This window comes from Saimiri boliviensis, chromosome 13 (assembly GCF_048565385.1).
Source record: "Saimiri boliviensis isolate mSaiBol1 chromosome 13, mSaiBol1.pri, whole genome shotgun sequence".
NCBI lineage: Eukaryota > Metazoa > Chordata > Mammalia > Primates > Cebidae > Saimiri > Saimiri boliviensis.
The window spans coordinates 57381555-57397505 of record NC_133461.1 but is presented as its reverse complement, the minus strand read 5'-3'; the positions used below and the strand labels follow the sequence as shown (position 1 = coordinate 57397505).

At 42.3% G+C, this 15951-nt stretch overlaps 1 protein-coding gene and 1 non-coding gene across 3 annotated transcripts in view; one reads left to right on the top strand and one right to left on the bottom strand.

The window, feature by feature from the left end:
* Positions 1–134: 134 nt before the first annotated feature.
* The window catches only part of YES1 (YES proto-oncogene 1, Src family tyrosine kinase), a 90384-nt gene continuing 74567 nt past the window's right edge, over positions 135–15951 (top strand). The window contains exon 1 of one of the 2 annotated variants that reach the window (XM_039463819.2): positions 135–219. The gene's annotated coding sequence lies outside the window, so the exon portion shown is untranslated. The remainder of the gene's footprint in view (positions 220–15951) is intronic. The other variant, XM_074383709.1, reaches the window with a different exon arrangement.
* Positions 1460–1566, bottom strand: LOC120361794 (U6 spliceosomal RNA). Its single transcript, XR_005577908.1, has one exon. It is a non-coding gene; the product is annotated as a U6 spliceosomal RNA (small nuclear RNA).

The window sequence follows — 15951 nt, the reverse complement described above, 5'->3', positions numbered from 1 at the left end:
GAGGTGGAGAGTGAGGCCGGCGGGTGGGGAGCCCTGGAGCTCCCTCCTCCTGAAGTAGCGCGTCCCGGGCCGGCTCTGCCGTCGTTGCTGCCGCCGTACGCCCCGGGACTAGGAGGTGGAGGAGGGAGAGGGCCCGCGGGCCTCGCCTCCGCCCGCCGCCCCCGCCCGCCACCCCGAGCTGCGGCAGCAGCGACTCATGAGAGCGCGACCATAAAACAGGTAAGGACCCAGTGGGGCCCCGCGGACGGAGGGGTCCTCCCCGGCAGGGACAGCGCTAGGCCCCGGCGCCCGGAGCCGCCGCCGCCGCGGTTCCCCGCCCCCGCGGGCCCGAGTCGGGAAGTTGGGAAGAAACTTCTCCCCTCCCCCGGCTCGCCCGGCGGGCTCGTCTCCTTCCCCGCGCTACCTGCTCGCCCCCTGACTCGGTCCCTGCCCTGTGCAGTCCTGCCGGGTCCCGCCCAAGTTCGACCTGAGGTTCTCAGGGGCGTGGGGACACTCCCCACCCCTTGTCTTTGGGGTCGCGTGGACCGCCCCGGGACGTGGGGGCGAGGTTTATTTTTGCCCGCACGGCCGAAGTAGGGGCGAGGGAGGCGGCCCCCTTCGGTCCCAAAGGCTGGGGTTCCGTGTGCCGGCTAACGCCGGTAGCAGCTGTGCGGGGAGAGGAGCGGGTGTGTGGGGCGAGTGGGTGAGTCTCTGGCTTGACTTGGTTTGATTGAAAACCGCAACATGTTTAAAGTTTTCCTTTGTTTTGGATTGGGGGTTGGGAAATTTACCGTTCAGCGTCCACTTTACAGAATCATGCCACACCGCCTCGCGTTGCGTTTCGGTGCTCTGTCCACATGTGTTAAAAAAAATTTTGTTTTAAAGTGTGTTTTTCTTCTTAATTGCTTCCAGCTTTCACTTTATTGGGCATGGGGCAGAGTTGTTCTAGGAAGCTCTTTGAAAATAAGTCTGGTGTAGGGACTTCTTTAGTGTTTGTTTTCTAGTAAGACTTAACAGTTCGGATTTGGTTGAATTATTTTCTGCATTATTAATTGATGTAGGCGTGGAATAACATACGGTCTAATAATTTATAAAGTATTAAAGGAAATAATGAAAAGTCTTTAGGGGAAGCACAATTTTAAGTCCATGTCGTTTATGTACATACGTTCCACGGGTGTGTGTTTTCACATCGTTCATTTCACATACATGTAATATGATTGTAGTGTCTTTATGCCTAAGGAAAATATTACTAAATCTATACACGTGACTGCATTTTAGGAAAAGTGCGCGGTAAATCTAATAACTAACACAGTGCTTGGCACACAGTGGACAGGAAGCATTTTGAATTGACAGGTAAATAAAAGAGTGTCTTGTATTAACTAAGGATCTTGTATGCATCACGATTTTCATATATTGTACATTAAGAAAGTTTTACTTTAGGAAGTCATATATATGGTTTTTTTGTGTGTTTTTTTTTTTAAACTATATGGAACGCTTCACGAATTTGCGTGTCATCCTTGCGCAGGGGCCATGCTAATCTTCTCCGTATCGTTCCAATTTTAGTATATGTGCTGCCGAAGTGAGGACGTTTGTTTCTTATAAATTTGAGACCCCTGCCACAGTTGACATGTAAGAAAAGGAAGTTAAATTGTGTTTTAATTTTTGGACTAGCTAAAAGTCAGTGGAGATTTTCAATGCTGGTTGACAATTCAGAGGGCTCTACATTTGAAAAAGACAATTGCCTTTGATCTGAAAACAAAATAGTTTATATCCATGTTTCCAGGATAAAAGATAAAAGGGCTCTTAAAATATGTACTCTGCTGTAACCACCGTGTTGTTATAATAGCTTTAATTTTGCAGTTAAGTTTTGCTGACTTCATAAACCACAAAATTGATTCCTTTCTGTTCATCTGAAAGTGAAAATACAGCTTTGACCTGTCTTCCTGGGATAGGTGGAATTTGTCTTATGGTCAAATTATAATATTAATACATGGGCTGTGTGTGTGTGTGTGTGTTTGTGTGTGTGTGTTCAGGAAATTCACAAGCTCACAAGCTGAAAAAGTCTATGCAAGGAAAATTCCTCCACGATATGTAATGATAAAAGAAGGAATGTGCTAAAAGGATAGAAGTAACCCTGTATAAGTGAAATACTACCAACCCATGGTGTAAGACTTATTCAGAGTTGAAATTTGCATCATGTTAGGCAGTAAATAATTTATTACTATTGGTAGTTTTTCTTTACAAAATTAGTGTAGGCATCACTCATTCTATTAACATTATAGTAAGAGAAAAGACTAATTCCAAAAAAAATTTAAATGATACTAAGCTCTGGTGTCACCCAAACGTGGACAATAAAACTAAAAAAAAAAAAAAAAACCTGCAAGGAAGTTTCTGTGAACGTAAAGATAGAAGCAAAGAATCCTGTGGTTCTATGAAAGGAAAGATACGGGAAGAGGGAGGAGATTGTGATGGAGAGGAGATTGTGATGACCTGGCTTCTGAAGTGATGACAAAGTTCCTTTAACCTGGTCGGAGTTATCAAGGGTATTGGCTTTAGTGTAATTCATTACGCCATACATTTGTGTGCTTTTCTGTTTCTATTTTGCATGAAACTTTTTATTTATTTATTTTTCTTTAGGAAGTCAGTGTGTAATGTACTATATAAGGTGCTTGGTTTAAGAATATATTTGGCCGGGCGCTGTGGCTCAAGCCTGTAATACCAGCACTTTGGGAGGCCGAGGCGGGTGGATCACGAGGTCAAGAGATCGAGACCATCCTGGTCAACATGGTGAAACCCCATCTTTACTAAAAATACAAAAAATTAGCTGGGCATGGTGGCGTGTGCCTATAATACCAGCTACTCAGGAGGCTGAGGCAGGAGAATTGCCTGAACCCAGAAGGCGGAGGTTGTGGTGAGCCAAGATCATGCCATTGCACTCCAGCCTGGGTAACAAGAGCGAAACTCCATCTCAAAAAAAAAAAAAAAAGAATATATTTGGTGACTAACTTTAGAACACCACCTAGGCTATCCTCTGCCAACAGGATTAAATTTATTAATTCATAACTGTCATATACCAGTTAGTATATATAACTACTTTGAAAACTTCAGGCTGGTCATGGTGGCTCACACCTGTAATCGCAGCACCTTGGGAGGCTGAGGCGGGCAGATCACAAGGTCAGGAGTTCAAGACTAAACTGGCCAACTTGGTGAAACTCCGTCTCGACTAAAAAATACAAAACTTAGCTGGGCATGATGGCTTGTGCCTGTAATCCCAACTACTTGGGAGGCTGAGGTAGGAGAATTGCTTGAACCGAGACCCAGGAGCCAGAGGTTGCAGTGAGCCGAGATCGCACCACTGCACTCCAGCCTGGGCTGCAGAGTGAGACTCCATCTCAAAATAAAAATAAAAATAAAAATAAATCCAAAAATTAGCTGGGCATAGTGGCGGGCACCTGTATTCCCAGCTACTCAGGAGGCTGAGGCAGGAGAATTGCTTGAACCCAGGAGGCGGAGGAGGTTGCAGTGTGTACTCCAGCCTGGGTGACAGAGCAACACTTTGTCTCAAAACAAAAACAAAAACACAAAAGTACGAAAACTTTCTGGGTGTGGTGGCGCACACTTGTAATCCCAGCTACCTGGGAGGCTGAGGCACAAGAACGGCTGGAACCTGGGAGACAGCTTGCAGTGAGCTGAGATAGTAGTGCCACTGCACTGCAGCCTGGGCAACAGTGAGACTCTGTCTCAGCAGGTATAACAAAATAAAAAACAGAAACAAAATGTCAAATACTCCCAAATGTACAATAATTAGAGAATTTTTGGAAAAATTTTCTAAATTTCTACTTGCTTTTATTTAAATAAGTTAATATTTTGACATACACAGGTTTTACAAAATTAAAATCTGATTTGGCTTATATTTTGTAAATAACCAGTAGAAGGTAATCAAAATGTTTATTGAACTAATGGATACTGTTTTGTTATCAAATACTCTTGTTTTTCTGAAAATTACATGACAAAACTCAAAACTATTTTCAGTTTTCTAGAACAGTAATTTTTTAGATCAGTCGTCCCCAAAATACGCCCCGCGGGCCCCTGAGGCCATTTATCTGGCCCCCTGCCGCACTTCAGGAAGGGGCACCTCTTTCATTGGTGGTCAGTGAGAGGAGCACAATATGTGGCAGCCCTCCAACGGTCTGAGGGACAGTGAACTGGTCCCCTGTGTAAAAAGTTTGGGGATGCCTGCTTTAGATCAGTAATTTCAGCCTTAGTTTTTATATTCTTAAGAATGCCATAAAATTTCAGCGTAAAATAAATTTTTGTTTAAAGTTCATGAAGATTTACAGCACCTGAATGAAGAATGAATATGTTTTGGTTCAAAAGAAAGCAAATTGCCGGGCGCGGTGGCTCAAGCCTGTAATCCCAGCACTTTGGGAGGCCGAGGCGGGTGGATCATGAGGTCGAAAGATCAAGACCATCCTGGTCAACATGGTGAAACCCCGTCTCTACTAAAAATACAAAAAAACTAGCTGGGCGTGGTGGCGCATGCCTGTAATCCCAGCTACTTAGGAGGCTGAGGCAGGAGAATTGCCTGAGCCCAGGAGGAGGAGGTTGCGGTGAGCCGAGATCGCGCCATTGCACTCCAGCCTGTGTAACAAGAGCGAAACTCCGTCTCAAAAAAAAAAAAAAAAAAAAAAAAAAAAGAAAGCAAATTACAATATGGTGTTGGAGCTTCAGAAATGCAGAGAATCATTGGGTCATGCTATTTTATTTGCTTTATGAAATGGCTTGCTATTTTAGTTGTTGATGTTGTGCCTTTTTGCATTGTTGCAGAGTTGAAGAAGAGATCACATCTGTGCCAAATTCTTATATCACAGGAACTTTCTGTCATGTTATAAAGGTGATGTTTGTGGTGCAGGCTTTGTTGTGTGAATATTTACAGGAAGTTTTAGTAAGATCTTCCATTGTTTAGAACCGTACATGGCTTGGGTCACCTTCAGTTCACATTTAAACAGGTTTACAATATAAATATAAGTCCAATAGCGAGGTACAACTGCTTCGCTTTAAAGGAAATAATCTGTTCCTATTAAAGTGTCTTCTTGTCTTATTGGTAGCTCATGTATGGCTATGGTAGGGTATGTATTATCTCTTTTCTTCCTCTCAGCTGCTCCAGTGCCACAATTAGGCTGAGTATTGCTCAGCTGCAGCTGCTGGGTGATTACTAACCATCCAGCTCCTGTCTAAACTCAGAGGCAGATTTAGCAAAAGGAGCTATAGTAACAGCAGAGGGTGAAGGAGAAGAGCCGGTGCTGCCGCCAATATCATTTTCACATGTCTATGCCAAGGAATCGTTGGCTGCAGCAGCACTACTGTTGTCTTGGAACTAGCAGACTTGATGGCAATATATCCCAGTCTGGATTGGGTTTACCTTTCAGAATGAAAGCCCACTCCAGGAAAGACAGAGAATCCTGTAATTTTAGAGTATAGACTAATGTGCAGTTGAGGTGCTAATGGACTGAGTTACAAGCCTCTGTGCTGCCTCAGCTGCCCCCTCCTGCCCCCCAGTCTAGGGTAGCAGTGCCTTTCAGTTTCTTTTGTTCAAATGTACAGTAAGCTATGAGACTGCAGGTTCCTTCAAGCATCTTAATTTCACTTTAAGCTGTGATTCTTAGAATTGCTGCTTTTACTGTTGCTTGGGGGAGGTGGGTAGAATTGCTGGCATGTAGGTTCTTTGCACTCTCTACTTTCTCCTAGAAAGTGGAAGGCCTTCAAGAGGGATGACTTCTAGAACTAGCTATACATTGCACATCCCCTGTGGGTGCTTGGATTTTGCTGGTAGGAACTCTGCGTTCTTTTCCTCTTGTTCTTTTTTTTTTCTTTTTTTTAAGATGGGGTTTCACCGTGATGGCCAGGCTGGTCTTGAACTCCTGACCTTAGGTGATCCACCCACCTCGGCCTACCAAAGTGCTAGGATTACAGGCGTGAGCCACTGCGCCTGGCCTCCTTTTGTTCTTTCTTTATCCCTGGTGTTTGAGAAGATGGACATCAACAGTTGAAGATATGTTATCAGCTATATATGGCAATCCCCAGACTGGAAGATGCCAAAGGCAAATTTTGCTGCTTCTAAAATGTTGGTTGGTTTATAAATATGCCCAGTAAATAGCAGCAGTCGTGTCTTTTTTGGTTTTTTGTTTATCTGTTTTGTTTTTGAGATATGGTCCCAGATTGGAGTGCAGTGGCTCAGTCACAGCTCACTGCAGCCTTGACCTCTGGGGCCCAAGGGATCCTCTCACCTTAGCCTCCTGAGTAGCTGGGACCACAGGTATGCGCCACCATGCCTGGCCAATTTTTAAATTTTTTGTACCAATGGAGTCTCTCCATGTTGTCCAGGCTGGTCTCAAACTCCTAGGCTCGAGCAATCCACCTACCTGGGCCTCCCAAAATTCTGGGATTACAGGCCACCACACCCAGCCACAACAGCATCTTGTCCTTGCTTTTACTACTACTGTCTACTGAAAACCTGGAGACAATTCCTTTGATTAATCTTGTCTTTGGAATTTGGTAGTTCAGGGTTTGGCAAATTTGGATGGAAATTAGAGAGTATTGAGAAAAGTAGTGCTCAAACTTGTATAACCAGAAGGAAGGATGAGGTGCAGGAAGACCATACATTTGAACATTAGGAAGTACACATCATTATGGTTTATACTTAGCAAGACGGTGTTATGACCTGTTTGTGCTCCCACAAAACACGTATGTCAAAACACACCTCTCCTTGCATTGTAATTCTCTTTCCAGGCTTGTCTGTTATTCTTGACCTAGTATTCACTGTGTCAAGGAGCTGTTTTATAGCTATCTTTGAGAACAGCCCCAACATAATAAATACTAAATTCTGAATTGTATGTAGGGATGTAGTTCTGGGTAGACTTATATGACTTTATGACTGCAGACTTTTTGCAGACACAACAAATCTTTAAAGTACACCTCTACTAAAATGTTATAAAACTAGCTTAATGTGTTTTCATAGCTTGAAGTTAATTCTTCAGATTTTTGCTCTCAAGGTTTTGTTCTACAAGGTGATTTTACAAAAGAGCTTAAACAGTCTTGCAAATGTAAATTTAAAGGTCATTTTTATATTTCTAATGTGAACTGAAAAATTTGTTGTAGTTGAAGTTAAACTAGTCTCTAGTAAGGTTTATTTTAAATACTTTATACTATTTTAGTGAATGAAGAAAGTCCAAGTTATGCTAAAGAAAAATCCTAGATTTTAAAAAAATGCGTTTGGTATCATATCACATTAGTAGTGACAATCAGTATTACAATTATGACTTCTTCATATCCACCCAGGGCAAAAAGAAAAAGTCCTGATATTTCTGCTGTAATGTGTGTGAAGGAATGCGTATTTCATAGGTATATTTTTGCTGAGTTATTGGTAGTGAGGACGGGACAGGAAATGCTGGGAGGAAAAGAACTGATCACTGAAACTTCAAGATTGTCTTGTTTCCAGCCTCTGTTTCCAGAAAAATGTGGATTCTAGGTTTTCTTCAACTGACTTAAGAGGATTCCACTTTTTAAAATATAACTTTGAGTTTCTTAGCATTAAGTGGAAATTGGGGTGAGGTGGAGAAAGTTGGTGATTGTGTAAAAGTTAATACTTCAAATTATTTCCTGGCAAATGTATTGATTTCTAACTTGTGATGTGATTAGTATTTTACAGATAAGGGCACTTTAAAAAAATAGCAGTCAAACATCTGGAAGGAGCACAAAAGGCAATATGGTATTATAAGGAAAGGACTGGAAGGTAGAGCAGTATCTAGATTTTAGTTTCATTTCTGACAGTGAAGAGCTGTGTAGCCTTGGTCAATTCTGTAACTCCCTAGGCCTCAATTTTGCAATTTGAAACAAAAGGTAGTTGGGCCTGATGGTTTCTGATAGTTTCTCGGCTTCGTATAAATGTGTGCTCTGCCACAGTTGATGTTGTTATAATATAGTCATGCTCTGCCTAAGGAAGTTTCAATGACAGTGATCCTATAAGATTATAGTAGAGCTGCCCTATACAGATGTACCGAAAATACTGTGTAATTACTACATCCATTCTACATTTAGTAATGTTTAAATATGCAAATACTTACTGTGTTGCAGTTGTCTGCAGTATTCAGTACAGTTGCATGCTGTACAGGTTTGTAGCCTGAGAGAAATAGGCCATACTATTTAGCTGAGGTTGTAGTCAGCTATACCACATAGGTTTTTACAGGTACACTCTAGAGTGTTCACATAATGTCAAAATTGCCTAATGAGGTATTTCTTAAAATATATGTAAAGTGATGAATGACTGTATTGATAAAAGTTTAAGGAAATGTTTGAGTCTAAAATTTGGAATAAAATTAGCTGTAATTAACGATTATAGTAAAAAGCTGACCCATGGATTTGACACAGGACTTTCTCAGGCAAATGCAGTTATACTAATTAAGAAAACATTTATTAAACCTGTGGTGTGACAAATACTATGCTAATTTTTTTTTTTTTTTTTTTTTTTTTTTTGAGACGGAGTTTCGCTCTTGTTACCCAGGCTGGAGTGCAATGGCGCGATCTCGGCTCACCGCAACCTCCGCCTCCTGGGTTCAGGCAATTCTCCTGCTTCAGCCTCCTGAGTAGCTGGGATTACAGGCACGAGCCGCCATGCCCAGCTAATTTTTTTTTGTATTTTTAGTAGAGACGGGGTTTCACCATGTTGACCAGGATGGTCTCAATCTCTCGACCTCGTGATCCGCCCGCCTCGGCCTCCCAAAGTGCTGGGATTACAGGCTTGAGCCACCGTGCCGGGCCCTTTTTTTTTTTTTTTTTTAATGTGGAGTCTCATTCTGTCACCCAGCCTGGAGTGCAGTGGCTCAATCTCGGCTCACTACGACCTCTGCTTCCTGAGTTCAAGCCATTCTCCAGCCTCAGCCTCCCAAGTAGCTGGGATTACAGGCATGTGCCACCATGCCTGGCTAATTTTTGTGTTTTTAGTAGAGATGGGTTTTCACTATGTTGGCTGGGCTGGTCTCCAATTCCTGACCTCAGATGATTGGCCCACCTCAGTTTCCCAAAGTGCTAGAATTACAGACATGAGCCCCCTCACCCAGCTTTTTGTTTGAGGGGGTTGGGGGCGGGGACAGGTAGACACAGTCTCACTCTGTTGCCCAAGTTGGAGTACGGTGGTGTGATCTCGGCTCACTGCAACCTCCACCTCCCGGGTTTAAGCAATTCTCCCTGCCTTAGCCTCCTGAGTAGCTGGGATTACAGGGGTGTACCACCATGCCCAGATAATTTTCATATTTTTATTAGAGATAGGATTTCATCATGTTAGCCAGGTTGGTCTCGAACACCTGACCTCAGGTGATTGACTGCCTCAGCCTCCCAAAGTGTTGGGATTAGAGGCATGAGCCATTGCACCTGATCTATGCTAGTTTTGATGTTACAAAAATGACTAAGGCATTACTGCTGCCTTCTAGGAATTCACAGCTGGCTATGATTATGAGCCTGTTACAAATTTTGTAGGTTGGTAGATTTTTTTTTTTTTTTTCTTTGAGATGGAGTCTTTCTCTGTCTCCCAGATTGGAGTGCAATGGTGTGTTCTCACCTCACTGCACACTGCAACCTCCACCTCCTGGGTTTAAGCAATTCTTCTGCCTCAGCCTTCCGAGTAGCTGGGATTACAGGCACCTGCCAACATGCCCAGCTAATTTTTGTATTTTTAGTAGAGGCGGGGTTTCACCATGTTGGACAGGCTGGTCTGAACTCCAGACCTCAGGTGATCCTCCCACCTCGGCCTCCCAAAGTGTTGGGGTTACAGGCGTGAGCCACGGTGCCCGGCCAGAAGATCTTTTTTGTGTGATAATCCATTATAATGCTTTTGGTTTTTGATGGCATTGTGTGATACCTCTGAAACTGTAATAAATTCTTTTGCACTGAATAGATTTAGCCTCCAGTAAATTGAATTCTCTAGGCAGGAAGATTGGATTTAATGTTTTTCTAGATTCATTACAGGTGTTTGTGGCTTAGATACACAGGCTCCACAAAACTTACATGAAAGCTTTAATAGACACATTTGAAAGCAAAGCTTTGAAAAAGCATTTCAGATTTTTTTCATAATAAAATTAGAAAAATGACTTAATTGCATTGAAGTAGATAGTTATGATGTCAGTTAACAATTGTGGCTGTTTGAAAGCTTTGCAACATTGCATCAGAAAAATAGCCACTATCATCGAAATTTACATTTACTTTTTTAATTGACAAAAGTATGGACAACTTGTTCTGGATATTTGTCTTTAATGCATACCATTAATATTTAGAACAAGACAAGCTTGGCATTGGAAAATGGTTAGCTTTTTGAGGTTTGTAAAATAGATTTTCTAAAACAAATTAAAATCATAGTGTTCTGAAAATTTGTAAGTTCCGAAAATTTGTAATTTTTTGAAAATTAGAATCTGTTTTTCCAGGAAGTCTTTTCAGTAACATAAGCCTTTTGGCCTGATTTCTAGGCAGCATGTTGGAGTCTTATAAAGCCTCACAAACAGGTAAAATAATATTTTGGTGGCAAAATATTTTCTGGTTGGTTCTCATTTTTTGCCTTGTTGTTGTTCACTGCTGAGCTCTTTGAACAAATAAAAATTTGGTCTACAAATGCTCTGATTATGCGGTGGATGAACCTGTAGCCTTGCCAGTCACCCTCCTTTCCCTCCTTTCCAGCTCCTCACTATTTAAGAATCACTGTTTCAAGTTTCCTGTTAGGATACTCAGATTCTCCCATTGAGGCATTACTATTAAGCTTGATTTAAGTACACAAACTTCCCTTGGTTTCCCCACCTGCTTGCTAGGCACTGTGAAACCTGCCTTATACTCTAACCCTATAGGACGGTATGAAGTATAGAAAAACTTCAAAAGATTGGAAGTAATAAACAAAAATAGTAGAAAGAGGTTTGAGAAAATGAGGAGTGTTATAATACGGAGTTTGTAACTTTACCTTCTCTGACCCTTTTTATTTCCCACCCATTCACTCCTCTTAGGCATTGGGTAGAGAAAGAAGAAAGCCTGTCCTATGATAGGTGCTGTGTCAAACTTTAATATGCATTATCACATATGGCTTGAATCTTTGAAATGTGTTTCCAAAATACACAGAAAAATTAGGAACGAGGTGGTATTTATTTTTTGTTTTTGAGACAGCCTCACTCTGTCACCCAGGCTGGAGTGCAGTGGCAAAACCTCGGCTCACTGCAATTTCTGCCTCCCAAGCTCATGTGTTCCTCCCACTTTAGTCTCTGAGTAGCTGCTGGGACCACAGTTGCAAGCCACCACACCAAGCATTTTTTTTTTTTTTTTTTTAAGTTAAAATGGGGTCTCACCATGTTGCTCAGACTGGTCTTGAACCTCCCACCTCGGCCTCCCAAAGTGCTGGGATTACAGGCATGAGCCACCATGCCTGGCCTGTTTTTTATTTTTAGTTTTTTAGAGTAAAGTTTTCACCGTGTGGCACAGGCCGTCTTGAACTGCTGGGCTCAATTGGTCTGCTTGACTTGACCTCACAAAGTGCTAGGATTACAGGTGTGAGCCACGAGCCACCGTGGTGGGCCCCTTGAGGCAGGTATTTATTACAGATTAAGAAACTGAGGATCAAAAAGTATATATAATTTGCTAAGGTCACAACTAGCAGAACTGGGATTTAAATCTAGGGCTGACTAAAAGCCTATTCCCTAGGCCATAACTTTCTTAGGAATAAGGAGCAATGATGGAAAGGGAGATTTGTTGTCTTTTTTCTTCTTCATTAAATGGTGCATTTGAATTGTTGCCAAAGAATGTTCAGTTACCTAACACTTTTTAATTATTTTATTTTCTTTCTTTTTTAAGAGATAGGGTCTTTGCTGTGTTGCCCCGGCTGGAGTGCATTGGCATGATCATAGCTCACCACAGCCTCAAACTCCTTGGTTTAAGTAATCCTCCTGAGCAGCAGAGACAGGCTTGAGCCACTACACCCAGCCTACACTTTTCTTGTTAATGGAAGTAGCTTTGTGTCGTGAATGTCTTATAATAGACACCAATTATTAATTAAGGTCAGATATTAAATATATCCATTAACTGAAAAAGATGGGTTATTACACTAACAAAACTGGCAAATGCTTTTTGTGAGTTTGAGTAACGGAAAATGATATGCTAAGTCCAAAGCATTTGTCATCTTTTTTTTTTTTTTTTTTTTTTGAGACGGAGTTTCGCTCTTGTTACCCAGGCTGGAGTGCAATGGCGCGATCTCGGCTCACCGCAACCTCCGCCTCCTGGGTTCAGGCAATTCTCCTGCCTCAGCCTCCTGAGTAGCTGGGATTACAGGCACGCGCCACCATGTCCAGCTAATTTTTTGTATTTTTAGTAGAGACGGGGTTTCACCATGTTGACCAGGATGGTCTCGATCTCTCGACCTCGTGATCCACCCGCCTCGGCCTCCCAAAGTGCTGGGATTACAGGCTTGAGCCACCGCGCCCGGCCCTGTCATCTTTTAATAAAATAAGGTGTTCAGCCAGATTAACAGAGCATGTTTTCCTAATCAAGTTTCTTTTTTTCTAAACTTAATTCATCAAAAGAAGAAAGAAACCTTCGGGTGTGGTGGCTCATATCTGTAATCCCAGCACTTTGAGCGGCTGAGGTGGGTGGATCACCTAAGGTTGGGAGTTCAAGACCAGCCTGGCCAACATGGTGAAATCCTGTCTTAAAATAAATAAATAAACAAACATGCAAAAGATGAGTTATTACACTAAACTGTAGCAAGTGTTGCCCTTTTGTAGGTTTGGGTTTGTAAAGTCTACATAGCCTGTGTCTGTCTCTTTCTCTCTCTCTCTCTCTCTCTCTCTCTCCCCCTCTCCCCCTCTCCCCTTCTCCCTCTCCCTCTCTCTCCCTCTCCACACACACACACACACACACACACACACACTCACGTACTCTCTATACATATATATATGGTTTTTACTCCCCTGTGTCTTCTGCGGTAAAAGCTGGATCAAATTGCTACTATACAATGTTGCCTTTATTTCTACTAATTATATCATTTATTTCTAGGTTAAGTTAGTAGAAATAGGTGGAAGATCTTCATTGCCTAATGATTCAGTCACATTTCAGGCATATTGCAGAAAGACAACCATTTTCAAAAAAAAAAAAAAAAAAGAAAGACAACCATTTTCTAATTTGCCCTGTCAGTAGAATAGCAGTTTCCCACATCTTGGCACAAACTCATCAGCCATTCAAGGCTATACTTTTAGAGGAAGCTAAGATTCTTCCATACTGTCTTGTTCCTCGTTCTTACAGTCTTCCATACTAGTTTGTTCCTATAAGTCATTTTTTTGAGGATGTCACTCAGTCTCCCAGGCTGGAGTCCAGTGTCATAATCACCACTCACTGCAGCTTCTTCTTCCTGGGCTCAAGCGATCCTCTTACCTTAACCTCTCCAGTAGCTGGGACCACACAAGTGCACCACTATACCTGGCTAATTTTATTTTTATTTTTTCCAGTGACGGGGTCTTTCTGTGGTGCCCAGGCTGGTCTCAAACTCATGAGCTCAAATGATCCCCCCGACTTTGGCCTCCCAGAGTGATAAGATTATAGGCATGAGCCATTACCTCTGGCCCTATAAATATTGTTATATGAACTTCACTGTCTAGAAGAGTCTCATCTAAAGCTACCAATGAAAATTTTATTCGCCACTCTTATGCCACTGTGTCAAGTTCTTACATTAGCAATAATTTCCTTCACCATCTTAGTAGCCTTTTCTTCTTTGGCTTTCTTTTATTTCTCTAATTGTATCCAAGAATGTACGCTTTGTCCTCCCTAATAAGCTGGAACATTGTTTTCTGGTGGGAATACTAGCTTAATTTTTGTAGCATTATTATCCCACAAAGAATATCCATAGTGCAACTCCTTCACATGTTAACTCTAACGGTTTATTTTTCCCATATTTATTAAGTCTTTTTACAAAGGTTGACAGATAGCCTTTGAACTGCCATTGTACCAACTCCAAATGACTGGAATGGCTGCCACTGGAATGTAAGCTCCAGGAGGAAAGGGATCTTCGTTTTGGTTACTAAAGTTGTTCCAAGCAGATAGAATAATGATGTATAGACACTTGTTAAATATTTTTGATTGTAGGAACATGCAACAGTCAGCTGGCATTGTCTGCCTGTCATGGGCATGAGAGAAAGAAATAATAAGTAGTTCTTCACTAAAAGTTCGTGCAGTAACCACTGATGTTTTTTACTTAAGACACTCTTGAGACTCTCTTGAAGTGGCAGACTTGTGCTAAAATAGTATCATTAATGCTCAGGATAAATTTCAAATAAGCATTCTACTTGAGTCTGATGGAGAAACTAAGGTTTGATTCAGTTTAATAGCTTGTAAATGTTAAACAGCGGTACTTAACCTAAGCATAGCTACCCACTTACAATAAGGGAATTTTGTTTCTTTATCTCATATTCCATAAATATATGTCCAGCAACCATCCTTCATTTTTTTGCTTGGTATGTGTGTGTGTGTGTGTGTTTGTTTTGAAACAGAGTTTTGCTCTGTAGCCCAGGCTGGACTGCAGTGGCATGATGTCTGCTCACTGCAACCTATGCCTCCTGAGTTCAAGTGATCTTCCCACCAAAGCCTCCCAAGTAGCTGGGATTACAGGTGTACACCACCACACCCAGCTAATTTTTTAATTTTAATTTTAATTTTAAAATTTCTTTTTTTTTTTTCTTTTTTTTTTTTTTTGAGACAGAGTTTCGCCCTTGTTACCCAGGCTGGAGTGCAATGGCGCGATCTCGGCTCACCGCAACCTCCGCCTCCTGGGTTCAGGCAATTCTCCTGCCTCAGCCTCCTGAGTAGCTGGGATTACAGGCACGTGCCACCATGCCCAGCTAATGTTTTGTATTTTTAGTAGAGACGGGGTTTCACCATGTTGACCAGGATGGTCTCGATCTCTCGACCTCGTGATCCACCCGCCTCGGCCTCCCAAAGTGCTGGGATTACAGGCTTGAGCCACCGCGCCCGGCTTTTTTTTTTTTTTTTTTTTTTTTGAGAGGTGATCTTGCTCTGCTGCCCAGGCTGGAATGCAGTGGCACAGTCTTAGCTCACTGCTGCCTCCACCTCCTAAATTCAAGCTATTCTCCTGCCTCAGCCTCCTGAGTCGCTGGGATTACAGGTGTGCACCACCTTGCCTGGCTTCTTTTTGTATTTTTAGTAGAGATGGGGTTTCAACATGTTGGGCAGGCTGGTCTCGAACTCCTGACCACAAGTGATCTGCCTGCCTCAGCCTCCCAGAGTGCTGGGATTACAGGCATGAGCCACTGTGCCCAGCCTCGCAACCATACTTTTTTTTTTTTTTTTTTTTTTTGAGACCGAGTTTCGCTCTTGTTACCCAGGCTGGAGTGCAATGGCGCGATCTTGGCTCACCGCAACCTCCGCCTCCTGGATTCAGGCAATTCTCCTGCCTCAGCCTCCTGAGTAGCTGGGATTACAGGCACGTGCCACCATGCCCAGCTAATTTTTTTTGTATTTTTAGTAGAGACGGGATTTCACCGTGTTGACCAGGATGGTCTTGATCTCTTGACCTCGTGATCCACCCGCCTCGGCCTCCCAAAGTGCTGGGATTACAGGCTTGAGCCACCACGCCCGGCGCAACCATACTTTTTAAAACTCTGGCGCACATCATTTCCTCCTATGTTATACTGGTATAAGAAGTCATATGGATTTATCTGAGTGTAAGGAGAGCTGGAAGAAATAGTTCCTGGCAGGTCTGCCACCTCCCAGTGACGACTGCATGCCATACATAGAAGGGGAGAATGAATTTTAGGAGAACAGGTAGTTTTCTCTGTCACAGAAGGGAATGGAAAGTACAGTAGTTATACAAGTTAGACCTCTGTATGGAAAATACTATTTGGTTGTACAAATGTGGTTAGAATATTTGAAAGGTATGGGTAT